The sequence below is a fragment of the Cebus imitator genome, unplaced genomic scaffold (genome assembly GCF_001604975.1).
Source record: "Cebus imitator isolate Cc_AM_T3 unplaced genomic scaffold, Cebus_imitator-1.0 Scaffold197, whole genome shotgun sequence".
Lineage (NCBI taxonomy): Eukaryota > Metazoa > Chordata > Mammalia > Primates > Cebidae > Cebus > Cebus imitator.
In genome coordinates this window covers 1,179,654-1,195,823 of record NW_016107512.1, presented here as the reverse complement: position 1 = coordinate 1,195,823, position 16,170 = coordinate 1,179,654, and the positions used below count along the sequence as shown (strand labels likewise).

The 16,170-nt window shown below is 44.8% G+C and overlaps 1 protein-coding gene across 16 annotated transcripts in view; it reads left to right on the top strand.

The window, feature by feature from the left end:
* TRERF1 (transcriptional regulating factor 1) overlaps positions 1-16,170 on the top strand; it is a 237,929-nt gene that overhangs the window by 17,950 nt on the left and 203,809 nt on the right. The window contains exon 1 of one of the 16 annotated variants that reach the window (XM_037745301.1): positions 4,413-4,695. The exons of the other annotated variants lie outside the window; for them this stretch is intronic. The gene's annotated coding sequence lies outside the window, so the exon portion shown is untranslated. Of the gene's footprint in view, positions 1-4,412; positions 4,696-16,170 lie in introns of those variants that run through there. 16 annotated transcript variants of the gene reach the window in all.

Sequence of the window (16,170 nt, the reverse complement as noted above, 5' to 3'; positions counted from 1 at the left end):
TGCAGCTGGGACTATAGGGATGCTCCATCACACTTGGCTAATTTAAAATACATATATATATATATATATATATATATTTTTTTTTTTTTTTTTTTTTTTTTTTTTTTTTTTTTTTTTTTTTTTGTAGAGATGGGGTCTTGCTCTGTTACCCAGGCTTGTCTTGAACTTCTGACTTCAAGTGATCCTCCTGCCTTGGCCTCCTAAAGTGCTGGGGTTATAAATGTGAGCCACCATGCCTGGCCCTTGTAATTTTAAAGTTCTGGCTGACAACTTCAGTATTTGGATACTTTCTGAGGTTTGATTTTATTAATTGTATATTTTTCTTGATTTGGTCCTATTTCCTGACATGCTTGGTGATTGTTGTTTGAGTGCTGGGCATTTTGCCATGGAAAATGTAGAGGCTCAGTTAAGGCTGGTATATTTGTTATTTGACCTTAACTTGATTCACTTAAGGCTGGGGTACTTGTTATTTGCCCTTACTTGCAGTATGGTACAAGGAGGCCTTGGTAGGCTCTGATTTCAGAGTTTCGTCTGCTTGCCACTGTAAAACAGTACCCAAATCTGTGCTTAATGCTTTAGTGTTTTAATAGCTTTTTTTTTTTTTTTTTTTTTTTTTTGGATTCCTGGGTTTTAGCTCTGTACACAGAAGACTTCGCTGTGTGTCAGTGCCTTGAAGAGAAATCGCTTACAGAACACTGGACTCATTTCTTTGGGGTTCACTTTTTTTCTGGGATCTTGGTCTCTTCAATCTTGGATATTTTCATAGCCCTGAACTCCAGTTTTTGTCTTTTCAGCCCAGGGAGAAAGCTGCAGAAAGCTTTCATTTGCTGCTTTCTGTTTTACCTCTGTGTTCCCTGTACCAAATTAGCAAATGACCTGAGGGAAAACAGTAGCTACTAATATATCTAATATATGGCTCAGCTCACTGCACTTCTCTTTCCTCTAGGAGCTTGGTCCCTCAAGCCCTAACTGCCTTGTTGTATTCCCACACCTTCAAAACGTTATTATTATAATTATTTTGTATTTTATCTATCTTATGTAGTTGTTTTGTACCAGAGGATTAGTTTAATATTCACTGCCCTATACTACCTGATAGTGAAGTCTAATTTTGTATCCTTTATTATTTAACATTAGAAGTATTTTCCATGTCTTTAAAAATTCTTCTTTAGGTGATTTTTTTTTTTTTTTTTTTTTTTGAGACAGAGTCTAGCTCTGTCTCCCAGGCTGGAGTGAACTGGCGCAATCTCTGCTCACTTCAACCTCCACCTCCCGGGTTCAAGTGATTCTCCTGCCTCAGCCTCCTGAGTAGCTGGGACTACAGGCGCCTGCCACCATGCCTGGCTAATTTTTGTACTTTTAGTAGGGACAGGGTTTCACCATGTTGGCCAGGCTGATCTCAGACTCCTGACCTCGAGTTATCTGCCCACCTCGGCCTCCCAAAATGCTGGGATTACAGGCGTGAGCCACCACACCCGGCCGATTATGTGATTTTTAACATTTGCACATAATTCCCTGTTATGGCTTTTATGATCTACTCACACATTCTTTGATTGTCAGATACTTAGGTCATTTCCCATAATTTGCCTTTTTGAATAACACTGCAACAAATGTCTTTGTATATTTTTACCAAAGCAATTTTATTCATATTTTAAAAGTGTGGAGTAGAAATGATCAGAGTTGAAAATACTAATCAGTAGCGATTGTTTTTATGCATATAGCATGTACGAAAATAAAACCATAGACCTTTTCTCTCTTGTATGGTTCAGAAAGAAGCTTTCCGTTTTAAAAAGTGTTTTTATTTCTTGAGCATATAATGCTTACCACGTGCCAGACATTCTTTTACATGCTGTATAATACTGACTTTAATTCTCCCAAGAGCCCTAGGACACAGGTATGATTACTGGTCCTCTTTCTAAAGAAGAGGAATCTGAGGCATGAGGGAATAGGTCACCTGGCCATAGTACAGTTGTCAGTGGCAGAGCTGAGCCAGGCATTCTGACCCTAGAGCCTGTGCTGTTAACTGCTATGCTATGCTACCATGAGCTAATTGTTCTAATTTATTATTACTTTCTTTCTAAGCATTTCAACTTATTTTAGGGCTTCCTCAGTTTTCTCTTACTTGGGCCTTTTTTTCTCTCCCATTGAGTGGGAGGGATAGACATGAAGATGGGGACAATTTGGGACAGAAAGTTCCACTGACAGAAGGTGTATTTGGGACCTGGTCTCAGAAGTGGTGGCTCACTTTATAACTTGAGCAGGTAAGATTGCCCAGTGGCTTATATCATATCTGTTGTGTGTGTGTGGCGGGGGTGGGGGGCGTCCCTGGTGTGTATTTAGTGACAAGAGAATTTCTGCTCCTACCCCTGGCTTGACCAGCTAGTGTTGGCTGGGCCACTGCCTGCAGTTTAGAGAGGAAGAGTAGTTTAATCGGTCTCTTCCCTCCCTTCCTCCAGTTCTACTTAGCGTAAGGATAAAGAGGTGTAAATAGGGGGCCCGCTAATTGGAGTATCAGGGCAGCCACAGGGCAGTAGGGAATGAAAAGATTAAGCACTGGTGCTTTGGACCTAATAAACTGCAGGGAGTGAATGAAGACTGAGAAACCTCAGACCCTGTGGAACTTCAGCCCCTTTTTCTTTCTGCCTCTCTGTTTGGAGCCTTCTGCACTTTTCCACATATCTCTCAGTGCTCCTCTCTGTTTTTGTCACTCTATTTTCCATTCTCATCTTGCTACCTACCCACCTTCCCTTTCTTCCCCATCTCTCTCTTTCTTCCTTTCTATTAATTGCTAGTTATATCGACGTTAAGTAGCCTGTATTTTAAAATACGTATTGTACTTACTGAATATATTTTTTTCCATTTTTAGTCTAAAACAAGCTTTTTAGCTTTTGCCCTCTCAAGAAAAATTTGCTGAATGAAATTGCTCTTCCTTCGTCTTTAATTGTTAATTAACATTTTCTTTCCTTTTTCTTCTTCTTTTTTTTTTTTGGAGATGGAGTCTTACTCTGTTACCCAGACTGGAGTACAGTGGCGCAATCCCAGCTCACTGCAACCTCCGCCTCCCGGGTTCAAGCCATTCTCCTGCCTCAGCCTCCTGAATAGCTGGGATTCAGGGACTTGCCACAGTGTCTGGCTAATTTTTGTGTTTTTAGTAGAGATGGGGTTTCACTATGTTGGCCAGTCTGGTCTCAAACTCCTGATCTCAAGTGATCCGCCCATCTCGGCCTCCCAAAGTGCTGGGATTACAGGCGTGAGCCATCATGCCCGTCTTATTTATTTATTCATCTATTGTTTTTTGAGACAGAGTCTTGCTCTGTCACCCAGGCTGGAGTGCAATGGTGTGATCTCAGCTTACTGCAACCTCCGTCCCCCAAGTTCAAGCAATTCCCCTGCCCCCGAGTAACTGGGATTACAGGTGCCCACCACCAAACCCAGCTAATTTTTGTGTTTTTAGTAGTGACAGGCTTTCACCAGGTTGGCCAGGCTGCTCTCGAACTCCTGACCTCAGGTGATCCACCTGCCTCAGCCTCCCAAAGTGCTGGGATTACAGGCCTGAGCCACCATGCCTGACCGCGCCTGGCTTATTAATTAACATTTTCTATTTCTTCTCTGGGTCAGCAGCTCTTAATAGAAAAAAGATTCAACTCCTTGCTTTTTGGAATGAGGGAAGATGGTCTAATATTGATTTGGGGGAACAGTAGGTGTGGGACTTGCTGGTTTTCTTAAGGTTGTTTGAGTTCATAACTCGTCACGAGAAGTCAGAGAGGGCTTTGAGTCCTATTTATTAAATGATATCAAGGGAGATTACCAGGAAGAATGTCGGGATGGGGTGGCAGAGAATGACAGGGAAACCTGTCTCTCTCCTACTTAGAGCCGTTCAGTGGCTTCCATCAGGCAATACAAGCCAGAGTCCATACGAGTCCATACAGTGTTCCGGAGGCCCCTGAGGCCCTGTCTTCTACACTGGCTTCCTCACTCCTCCTCTCCCGCCCCACACCTGGTATGCGCTTGCCTCAGGGCCTTTGCACCGCTGCCCTCTCTGCTGGGGTTGCTCTTCCAGAACCTAGATACCCATCTGCATTGCTCCCTCGCTGGCCTCTTTCAAGTCTTTGCTCAGAAGTCTGTCTCTTTCTCAACAGGGCTTTCCTCACCTCTCCAGTTAGCACCGCCCGGTGCCTTTGCCCGAATGCCCCATCCCCTTTACCTGCTCTTTCTCTTTTCCCAAAACACTTCCGCCTGCCCATTCGCCCATTCGCATCCTCTGTAGTTGCTTGTTTGTGATCTTTGTTGCCTGTCCTCCCTCTCTAAGAGTGAGTTCGTTCACTGCCGCATCCCTCGGAAGAGTGCCTGGCACGCAGTAGGTGCTCTGTAAACGTATGTCCAGTGCTGTGTCCTTGGGGGCTTGGGAGGGTCCCCAGCTCAGCAGACTTTTATCACGTCTCAAGATCTGGAAAGTCTCTTTGCCTGTAGGAATTTTTTTTAATTAAGATTTTTATCATTGTTATCCCCTTCCCCCTTCCAGTTCATTTAAGACTGTTATGAAACAAAACTCATTATGCTTCAAAATCTGACAGAGCTAAGGCCCCGGGGAAAGTAAGAGGAGGCGGCAGCAGGGGGTGCTTCCTCCCATTCTCCCCCCTCCTTGGTTTTCTCCTGTGGTTGGTTCACTTAGGACGGTCTGGAGCCTACTGGGTTGAGGTGAGTAGGGCTTCCCAGACCTCGCAGGGTCCATCCACGGGAGAGTGTGTTGTCAGCCATAGAAGAGAATGCTGCCTTCCTGGGTGGAGGGTTTCTTCAGTCACCAGTGCTCAGGATGGAAGGAAAAAGGAAGCAGGCTGGAGAGGAGACGAGAGAGAAGGGAGGTGCGTTTGCATGGCTCAGCTGGAAGAATAATGTCACTAGAGAAATTAGGAGTGTGGTCCTCCTTGGATGTGACTTAGTTTTCACTTAAAATAATGAGTGGCTTTCATTCATTTGTTCAATAATGTTCACCCAGCGCCTGCTGGGCACAGACGGGGCTGAAGGGCCTGTGGGCCTGGGACTGGAGTCAAGTCTCCAACCACAGCTCAGCCTCCTGCTGGAGGGACAGTGCCAGGGGGCCTTGGGTGTGACCCAGGGCTCAGAGCCAGTGTATTGGACTTCTCTGTCTGTGGGTTCCGGGGAAGTGGGAAGGCCTGCTGGGAATAATTAATGTGTGGAAGGGAGGGAGAGGGAGGCAGGGCTCCATGAGGAAGTGGCTTAGACTCCTCCCAGCATTCTTTTCTAAACATTTCCCTAAATGAATCCATCCTCGGGCTTTTCCGAGTCAGGGCCCACCTGTCCTCTGACTTCAGCAGGCCAAGGGTTGGTTCTGGGCCTCAAGGCTTCAACTGTTGATTTCTTTTGGAGTTTTGGTTTTCCATATGAACAAAGGAAGGGAGCTTAGTGATATTCTTGGATCACTATAGGGATAGGCCAGTATCACAGAGTTATTGACAGACTGTCAGTGTGCTGTGATGTATAAGATGTGTGAGTCTGATAAAAGCTGCCTGAAGAGAGCCTCAGCTCTGGAGACCTGGGGTTTCACCCTCTCGCACCCCCTTCACCCCAATCTTGGTGTCTCATCTGCTAATAAAGAAGCAACGCCCACTGATTTGAGTTTCACCTCCTTTCATTTCCTCTCTCCTGTCTTCTGGTACTAGGGCCATAATGAGCTTCAAAAAGCCACCAGCTGAATGATCAGCCTCTGAATAATCAAGTCTGCAGAACTAAAAATATTCGGTTACATTATAATGCAGATGGTACTGATAAATTAAGGGGAAAATAATTGAGCCTACAATTGTTTTCTGATGCATTGTCCCTACCAGAAGTTACATAGAAAATAAATGAAATGATTTCACCTTAGTCAGTCTGGGCCTGTAGCTTAGTGGCTTAGAATATAAGGCTCAGGAGGCCGGGTGCAGTGGCTCATGCCTGTAATCCCAGCACTTTGGGAGGCCAAGACGGGTGGATCACCTGAAGTCTGGAGTTCAAGACCAGCCTGACCAACATGGAGAAACCCTGTCTCTACCAAAAATACAAAAAAATTAGCTGGGTGTGGTGGTGCATGCCTGTAATCTCAGCTGCTCGGGAGGTTGAGGCAGGAGAATCGCTTGAACCTGGGAGGTGGAGATTGTGGAGAACCGAGATTGCGCCATTGTACTCCAGCCTGGGCAACAACAGCGAAACTCTGCCTAGAAAAAAAAAATACAGAATATAAGGCTCAGGAGGCCAAAGTCCTACTTGGAGCCACGCTTGGGGATTATTACAGCATCTCGACTGGTTACCCAGACTTGACTCTTGTTTCTAGCCCTCGATGGCATGCCAAGCTCCTAGCAGCTGTTTTCCACTGCAAGCAGTGGCTGCACGATGCTTACCGTAGCTCTAGGCCATACGTGACTTGGTGTAGTCCCTCTCCACCATGAAAGAAACTGACGGTGGAAGTTTACCATGGAAGATAGCTCCTAATAATGGTATCAAGAGTCTGATTTTTTTTTTTTTTTTTAAATATCAGAAAGCATGTGCTGGGTGTGGTGGCTCATGCCTGTAATTCCAACATTTTGGGAGGCTGAGGTGGAAGGATCATTTGAGCCCAGGAGTTCAAGACCAGCCTGTGCAACATAGGGAGACCTTGTTTCTACAAAAAAATACAAAATTACCCGTGTGTGATGGCACACGCCCGTAGTCCCAGCTACTCAGGAGGCTGAAATGGGAGGATTGCTTGAACCTTGATGGTACGACCACACTCCAGCATGGGTGACACAGAGTGAAACTCTGTCTCAAAAAAAAGAAAAAAAAAGTAAGGCAGGGCAAGGTGGCTTACACCTGTAATCCCAGTGCTTTAGAAGATGGAGGCAGGAGGATCCCTTGAGCCCAGGAGTTCAAGACAAACTTGGGCAACATAGTGAGACCCTGCCTCTACAAAAACAATTAAAATGCTAGTTGGGCATGGTAGTTCACGCCTGTAATCACAGCTACTTGGGAGGCTGAAGTGGGAGAATCTGTTGAGCCCAGGTGTTTGAGGCTGCAGTAAGCTATGGTTGCACCACTGCATTTCAGGTGGGTGACAGAGTGAGACCTCTCTCTATCAAAATTTAACAAACAATAAATAAAAGAGCGTATTTCTCATTTGCTAGGTATTTGTTATTATGTGCCCTAGGTGAATAGGCCTTAGTTATTTTTTTTAAATTATTTACTTTTAATAGAGATGGGTTCTTGCTAGGTGGACCAGGCTGGTCTTGAACTCCTGGTCTCAAGTGATTCTCCCTTCTCAGACTCCCAGAGTGCCAGGATTATAGGCATAAGTCATTGTGCCCGGCCCTTATTTCTTATTTTTTTACCTTAGTTTAGGTTAATTGAAGTAAATAAACCTAACTATAATTTGATATAAGGTTTTAAATTTATATGATACATTCATAAGTGAATTTATTAATTCAATAAGTATTATTCACGGTATACAGAATTCCAGTCTAAGCATTAGATCAAAGATTGGCAAACTTTCTATAAAGGGCTAGAGAGTAGATATTTTGCCAGGCATAGTGGCTCACATCTGTAATCCCAGCACTTTCAGAGGCGAGGTGGGCAGATCACAAGGCCGGAAGTTCGAGACCAGCCTGGCCAACATGGTGAAACCCCATCTCTACTAAAAATAAAAAATTAGCTGGATGTGGTGGTGGGCACCTGTAATCTCAGCTACTTGGGAGGCTGAGGCAGGAGAATCAGAGAATTGCTTGAACCCAGGAGGTGGAGGTTGCAGGGAGCCAAGGTCATGCCATTGCACTCCAGCCTGGGCGACAGAGTGACACTCCATCTCAAAAAAAAAAAAAAAAAAGAGTAGATATTTTTACTTTGTGGGCCATATCTCTGTCCTAATGACTCAATTTTTCTGTTGTAGGACAAAAGCAGCCATAGCTCACTCATAAATGAATGAGCGTATCTGTGTTCCAATCACGCTTTATTCACAAAAGGAGGTGTTTGGCCAGGTTTAGCAGCAGGTCGTAGTTGCTGATCCCCGGTCTGATCCCTTTAACCTCCTCATTAGAGACACAGCCATGAAGAACAAAATAGATGTGATCATGACCCACACAGAATTTTCATTCTTGCGGGAGTAATTCTTTGTAGTGTTGCTTTGGAATCACACCTGTTATAAATAGTTGACAAGTACCTCCTGGGGGACATTGGAAATCTAAGTAGCTTCACTGAAGAAAGGTTGTAGTGAACCCTCATTTCTATTTATAGTATCCACTGGTGTCTGGGTGGGGATATTGTGTTTACTTACATTTGGCATGTAGGTGCTATTTTTGAGTTGCTTTCTTTTCACTTCACAGAATTTCATATATGCTTACATGGATTGGTCTGGATTATATAACTTTAGTGGCTACATAGTATTTCTTGCTGAGGTAAGACATGTCTTGTGTCCAGCGTGTAGCAGCATTTGTTAGATGTTTGCTTCCAGTTTGCAGTAAAAGCGTTTCAAAGTTGGAAAGGGATTGGTTTCTGCAGAACTGAAGGGGAAACTGTTGTCTTGGGAGAACCCTAGGAGAGATGGGCCTGGATGATGTCCCCTTTCCACCTTGCTGGGTGACACCTAGTATCTTGTGGCCAGAGAACTGCCAGGTAAGTATGTCAGTGCAAATGTAAGGGACAGATTGCCAGCTAACCTTGTACTCCAGAGCACTCTTCCTCACGTGCAGGGAAAGCCTTCGTGGCATGTGGAGCAAAACTTGGAGCCTGGGGAGGTTTGTGGGGGCAGGTGGGGAGGAAAAGCAGCCCTATGCAGAGAAGAAAAAAAGGCCATGGGGCCAAGCCAGTTTCAGTGTGTGAAAAGGGCCTGGGCTCTGGGACTAGACTGGTCTTGATTTGACTCTGACTCTGGGTTTATCCTTTATGTGCTCAGTGACTGGGCACTTTCTTAGCCTCTTTGAGCTTCAGTTTTCTTTGCTGTAAAATGGGATGTCATAGTCATTCCAGAGAGAAGTTGTGAGGATCAGGTGAATAATCCAGTAAGTGACAGCACACTGTGTAAATGGTAGCTCTTATTAGTCAGTGTGAATTGCATGCTTAGCTTGCAATTCACAAGAGCAGTTGTTATTTTACTATTATTATTTTTGAGGAGGCGTGGCTAATAGCCCTGGTTCGAGAGTGGACTTTGCCCCTATCCTTGAGCCCATCCCTCTCTTCAGTCCAGGTTAGGTGGTACCTCGTCACTTCCACCCCCATGATAACTCAGCTGGGGAGGTCAGACCCTGAGTCATGAGCCTGGGCTTTTTTTTTTTTTTTTTTTGAGATGGAGTATCACTCTGTCGCCCAGGCTGGAGTGCAATGGCATGATCTCAGAGTCTCTCTCTGTCACTAGACTGGAGTGCAGTGGTGCCCACTGCAACCTCCGCCTCCCAGGTTCAAGTGATTCTTCTGCCTCAGCTTCCTGAGTAGCTGGGACTACAGGTGTGCACCACCACGCCCAGCAAATTTTTGTATTTTTAGTAGAGACGGGGTTTCACTATGTTGGCCAGGATGGTCTCAATCTCTTGGTCTCGTGATCCACCAACCTCAGCCTCCCAAAGTGCTGGGATTACAGGCATGAGCCGCCGTGCCCAGCCGAGCCCAGGCTTTAATAAAATCAGGTCAGAGCCTGAAGACTAGCTGAATAGTCTCATGTACTCAGTTACTCATACATTCATTAATTCAACAGATACACAGAGGCTCTGCTTTGTGTCACTTGTGCAATATGCAGTAATATGCAGTGGTGAAGAAAATAGTGTTGGGCTTTCATGAAATAATCCCACAAATGTTTAACTATAGATGACGATATGAGCTATGAAAGAAAAGTATAGGGAGTTAGGTTGGGAGAGGATCTCTTTTTATTATGCGACAATTTCATTAGTAATCAGGGAACACAAATCACAGTGAGGTTCCCTTTCATCCCCGTTCAATGGGCAAGCGTGAAGAAGCTGTGCAGTAGCAAGCACTGAAGAGGAGATGTGTCATTATTGTCATTTAGGAGCTGCTGGTAGGAGTGTAAACTGATGCAGCTGCTTTGGAAAACAGTTTGATGTTACAGGTTGAGGGTCCCTTATCCAAAATTCTTGGGACCGAAGGATTTCAAATTTTGGATTTTGGAATTTTTGAGATGATATGATGAGAGCTAAGTCTAAATGTGAAAGTTACTTGTATTTAATAGACACCTTCTATGTATACCCTGAAGGTAATTCTGTACAATATTTTAAGTGATTTTATACATGAAACAAAGCTTTGACCGCATTTTGATGCAACATGTCATGTGATTGAGGTCAAGTTTGGAATTTTCCACTTGTGGTGTCGTGTTGGCATTCAAGAAGTTTAGGATTTTGGAACATTTCAAGTTTTGAGGTTTTCAGATTAGGGATGCTCAACCTGTATCTTGTAAAGTTGTACATTCACATATAGCATGTCCTGGCATTTCCTCTCCTAGGCATATAATCATCATGAGAAACTTGCTCCTGTGGGCAGTGTGTATACATAACATATACTAAAAATATTCCCAGTGGCACTGCTCATAATGGTAAAACAGTGGAAACCCAAATGCCCATCAGCTAGGGAATGGGTAAATACATTGCTGTCATGTGATAGATTATTATACAGCAGCAAAATAAATGAGCAACATCTACATGTAATAGTTTGAGTGAATTTTAGTAATGTAATTTTGAATTTAGAAAAACAAGACCTTGAATATTCATACGGCATGATATCTTTTTATCACATTTTAAGGTCGATAAAAACTTAAAACTACATTATTTAGGGACGCGGGTTATATAATAAAGCCATAAATGTTGGGGGGGCAGGTTTTCGAGGGTTTCTCTTCTGAGAACCACTCCCTTAAATGTGTTTGTGACAAGCTCCCCAAGTACAGTGATATAGATGGGATCGAGGAGGAGGCAGCTTGGGTTTTGAAGGCAGAGCAGACATTTTTGTCTCTGCATTGGAAACTTAAAAAAAAAACAACAAATTACAAACTGTTAGCAATTGGAGTAATGATATTGGGTACATATGTGTGCATTTTATTTTATTTTTTCTCATTACCATGAATGTATTTTTTGATCACTACAAACGCAGATAGGACATGAGAAACTGTGTCTGTATCTGAAATCTATGGTTTCCTGCCCATGCAAGGTGGTGCTGGGAGTTCTCAGCTCTGAAGGGCTGCATTTGCAGCCAGGTGTGCGATTCCTTGTCTTGGGGCCGCTTTCACTGTAAGGGGGACATAGATGTGGCTGGGTGATGGGGCCTTCTCCGTTTGGTTCCAGGGTTAGCAGGCAGAGCTAGTTTAGAAATGAGTAAGAAGGAGACACTTTCTGGTTGTAGGTTTTGGCTCAAATATGCATACTGAAACTCTTCCTCACTTTCGCTCTTATTTGATGAGCCCCCAGGCATCCTAATTTGTGGAAGGACAAAGAAGGAACACGTTTGTATGAGAGAACCAGCTTTCTGAGTAGAGTTAGGGATGGGCTGGAAGAAACCAAGATGGGTTACTCTGGGGATGGATAGAGCATCCTGCATGAAGGTTCAAAAAGATGCTCACGCCGGGGTGCTTGAACGGAGGCTGAGGAGAGGCCAAGGGAGGAGCAGTGCAGCTGCTAGATGATCACGGTCATCCTGGGCGGCAGCGATGGAAGGGGCACAGAGTGCACAGAAGGAATTGGGGAGAGTGGGATGGAGCAAGGGGGATTGGGCAGCCCCATCTCATGAAATGACTGCTTGAGAGAATGAAGAATGCTTCAGATGCAAAAGTCTAATGTGGAAGATGGAGCAGAGGAGTAGATCCACGTGGTTCCAGAAGGTAAAGCTAGAAGTGAAAAGTGGAAGGTACAGGAGTAGATTCTTTTTTTTTTTTTTTTTTTTTTAAGACAGGGTCTGGCCCTGTTGCCCAGTTGCCCAGGCACCATTTCGGCTCCCTGCAACCTTCACCTCCTGGGCACAAGGGATCGTCCCACCTCAGCCTTCTGAATAGCTGGAACTACAGGCATACGCCACCATACCTGGTTAATTTTTGTATTTTTTGTAGTGGCAGGGTTTCGTCATGTTGGCCAGGCTGGTTTTGAACTCCTGAGCTCAAGCAATCTGCCTGTCTTGGCCTCCCAAAGTGCTGGGATTACAGGCGTGAGCCATTGTGCCCAGCCAGGAAGAGATATTTGGTCTTAGTATAAGTCACTGTTTTTCTTTTCTTTTTTCCCTCCCTCCCTCCATCCCTCCCTCCCTTGCTTTCTTTTCTTTCTTCCTTTTTTTTTTTTTTTTTTTTTTTTTTNTGAGACAGAGTCTCACTCTGTTGCCCAGGTTGAAGTGCAGTGGCAAGATCTCGGCTCACTGCAGCCTCTGCCCCCCAGGTTCAAGCGATTCTTCTGCCTCAGCCTCCCGAGTAGGGAGCCACCACGCCTGGCTAATTTTTTTTTTTTTTTAGTAGAAACAGGGTTTCACCATGTTGGCCAGGCTGGTCTCAAACTCCTGACCTCAAGTGATCCATCTGCCTTGGCCTCCCAAAGTGCTGGGATTACAGATGTGAGCCACTGCGCCCGGCCAGCGTTTTTCAAACTGCAATTTGCAATGTATTTGTCAGTCGTGCAATCAAGTTAGTGATCAAGACCAGCAATTTTATTTTATTTATTTATTTAGAGACAGGATTGCTCCGTTGCCCAGACTGGAGTGTAATTGTGCCATCTCAGTTCATTGCAATCTCTGCCTCCGGGGTTCAGTTGATTATCCTGCCTCAGCTTCCCCAGTAGCTGGAAGTACAGGTGTGTGCCACCGTACCCAGCTAACTTTTTGTATTTTAGTAGAGATGGGGTCTTGCCATTTTGCCCAGGCTGGTCTTGAACTCCTGAGTTCAGGCAGTCCACTTGCCTTGGCCTCCCAAAGTGTGAGGATTACACTCGTGAGCCACTGTGCCAAGCCAAGACCAGCAGTTTTTAAAAAGGAAATGAATAGGAAAGAAAGAGGAAAGTAAGAAAAAAAAAAGTCTAAGTGGGCCAGGTGAACATGGGTCAGCATTTGTTTCTTGAAAATATTTGTCTAGTTTTGTATATTTATATGTACATAAATATTTTATGTTCTGGGTCATGATACAAAGTATAATTAATTAGTGAGAGTAAGAATGGGAAAAGTTTGAAAGCCGTTGATCCAAGCTACGATTTAACAATAATACCTGCTGTTTGTTGATCACTTACACTACTGTGGAAGGCACCTTGCCAAGCATGCTCTATACATTTTCTCACTGAAACCTCACAATGACCCAATGAGGCAGGCATTATTGTTCCCATTTCAGAGGTGAAGAAATTCAAGTTCAGAGGGTCATGGAGCATGTAAGAGGCTGAGCCTGGAATTGAACCTGAGCCCAGCTTTCTCAAAAGCCTGCGCATAGTCACTACCCTCTGCTGTAGGAAGAAGCGTGGATGGAGCTGCCCTCCAAAATGGCCTGCGTTGTCTGGAAAAGGGCTGGAAAAGCGGGAAGTGTTCAAGCAGAGGCTGGGTGGTCCCCCTGTCAGGGACAGTGGAGGCAGAATTCTTGCCCACCTTCTGCCTCAGTGGGAGATTGGGTTGGATCATAGTAATCCCCCCATGATGTACATGACAGAGTCCAAGACTCATCCTGTATGGTCACTCTAAAGTCAATCCCAACTCCTGGGTTTCTTTGATTCTTGATTGAAATATGATTTAATTAAATATATTTAGGTTTGTTTATAGGTGTTATTTTCTTTTAATAAATTTCCTGATTTTTCTGTATCAAAAGTACATTTAAGATTTTGAAAGTTATTAAAAAGAATGTTTTCTGATTCTCTCTGATGAGCATGAATTAACTTTATAATTTCTATAATTTAAAAGAGTCATTAAAAATAAAATACCTCAATGCAACAAAAAACTCTAATTAAGAATTCTTCCTGGCAATTTTTTTTTTTTTTTCCTATATACAGAGTCTTGTTCTGTCGCCCAGGCTGGAGTGCAATGGTGCAACCTCGGCTCACTGCAGCCTCCAGCTCCTGGGTTCAAGCGATTCTCCTGCCTCAGCCTCCCAAGTAGCTACAGGCATGTGCCACCAAGCCCAGCTAATTTTTGTAGTTTTCGTAGAGACGGGGTTTCACCATGTTGGCCAGGATGGTCTCAATCTCTTGGCCTCGTGATCCGCCCACCTTGGCCTTCCAAAGTGCTGGGATTACAGGTGTGAGCCACCACGCCCAGCCCCATTGATTCTAATTAAAGCTGGAAAGGATCTGAGAAAGCATCTCTACTCACCCCATCATTTAGGGAAGAGGAAATTAATTCCTGAGAAGGGAGGTGACTTTGCTTTGCCGTCTTCCTGTTTCATGGATAGCAGAACAGGAGCAGCTCCTCGGTGGGTTAAATCACATTGCTTCCCCAAGAGAAAGAGGGTTCTAGAGATTGGTTGAGGTTGTGGGGAGAATAAAGAGCAAATAAGAGACAAACCTTCTATTGCTAATTTCATTGAGGAATTCCAAAATGGAGGTGACGGGAGAGTGATTTAGTGAAAAGAACCTCTACTTGGCAGTTGGAGGACCCGAGCCGTGGTCCCAGCATTAACACTCGCGTGTAATCTCAGGTGACTTACCCACCCATGGCCATTGGAGGACAGGTTAATTATTGTTCCTCACATTCTGCCCAGTCAACCTCGGCAGGAGTGCTTACCCCAAGCAGGGCACATCCTTAGCCTTGTTTCCTTCCAGAGCCAATGACCTAATCCCCACCGTGAAGTTATCATTAGTTGTGTGCTGTAGAACTGTGGGCCCAAGTATAGGACATTCTCCAAATCGGTGGCCACTGGCCACTGGGACCTTGAGGTCTGGTTGCTGCATGAGCTTGGGGTGCTGTATCTCCTCTCAGGTTCAGGGATTGTGTCTTGTGAATCCCCCCCAGTGTATAGGAGGGTGCTGAGGTTCTGTGCGCTTTAGAACCCGGATTTGTTGGCATGTGTGGGGGGAGCGGTGGAGGGGTTAATTTTTGGGGCCGCAAGGAGGTGGGGTTTGGGTCCCATAGGCATGCACTTGGAACACAGGCTGCCTGATTTTAGAACTGAGCCATGATGGGGAGCACTGTGGTTTGTGAGGGGGTTGACCTGAACCGGTCACTCTGTGCCTAAGCAGGTGACCTGAGTGAGGCAGGGGGAGGGGAGAGGACTCAGCAGAAGCTGTGGGGAGAAGTAGAAGCTTCTACAGGTTTTCAAATTAAGGAGATGGAAACAGGAAAGAAGTCTCTGAAATTGTGGCCGGTCATATCAGTTTCCAGAATCTTCTCAAATAGTTCATTTAAAAAGCTAATACTTTTCTCTGGCATGGCCCATCCTGGATATGGGATTCTCACTGGTTAAGTGCATTTTTCCTTGACCTGGGTTGTGTTAGCTTGACTGATGGCCTCAGCTGGGAGGAGAAGCAAATGCATTGTTGTTCTGGTTTGTTTTACACTCTGTTATCAAGGCTAATAATATGATGCTTTAAGGCTTTATGACTTGATTAGTGGCATCAGCACTTGAAAGAGCTGGCTTAGGGTGCTGTGAGAGGTTACATGAAGGTAATTAGACAGCAGTTGTGAAATGCAGGGGGTGGTTTCCATTTACTAATGGCTTTAAGGCAGCCCTGCCTGTTACTGAACGCTTACCATGAATCTTTTGAATAGAAAATTAGTTGATTAGTTTGGGTGCTCTGCCACAGGCCACAGGCAGCCCCCAGTTCTCTCTCTGCCTGTGGTTAATGCCCTTAATCAGCTGCCTGGGAGCCCACGAGAGCCTCAATATAATCTAGTGCCTTGCTACTTACAGCGTGGTCCCTGCACCAGCAGCATCACCTGGGAGATGCTTTAGAAATAAACGCAGGGCCAGGCGCGGTGGCTCACACCTGTAATCCCAACACTTTGGGAGGCTGAGAGGGGTGGATCACTTGAGGTCAGGAGTTCGAGACCAGCCTGGCCAACATGGTGAAACCCCATCTCTACTGAAATACAAAAAAATTAGCTGGGCGTGGTGGCGCATGTCTGTAATTCCAGCTACTTGGGAGGCTGAGGCAGGGGAATCGCTTGAACCCGGGAGGCAGAGGTTGCAGTGAACCAAGATCGTGTCATTGCACTCTAGCCTGGGATACAAGAGCGAAACACTGACTCAAAAAAAAAATATTTATTTAT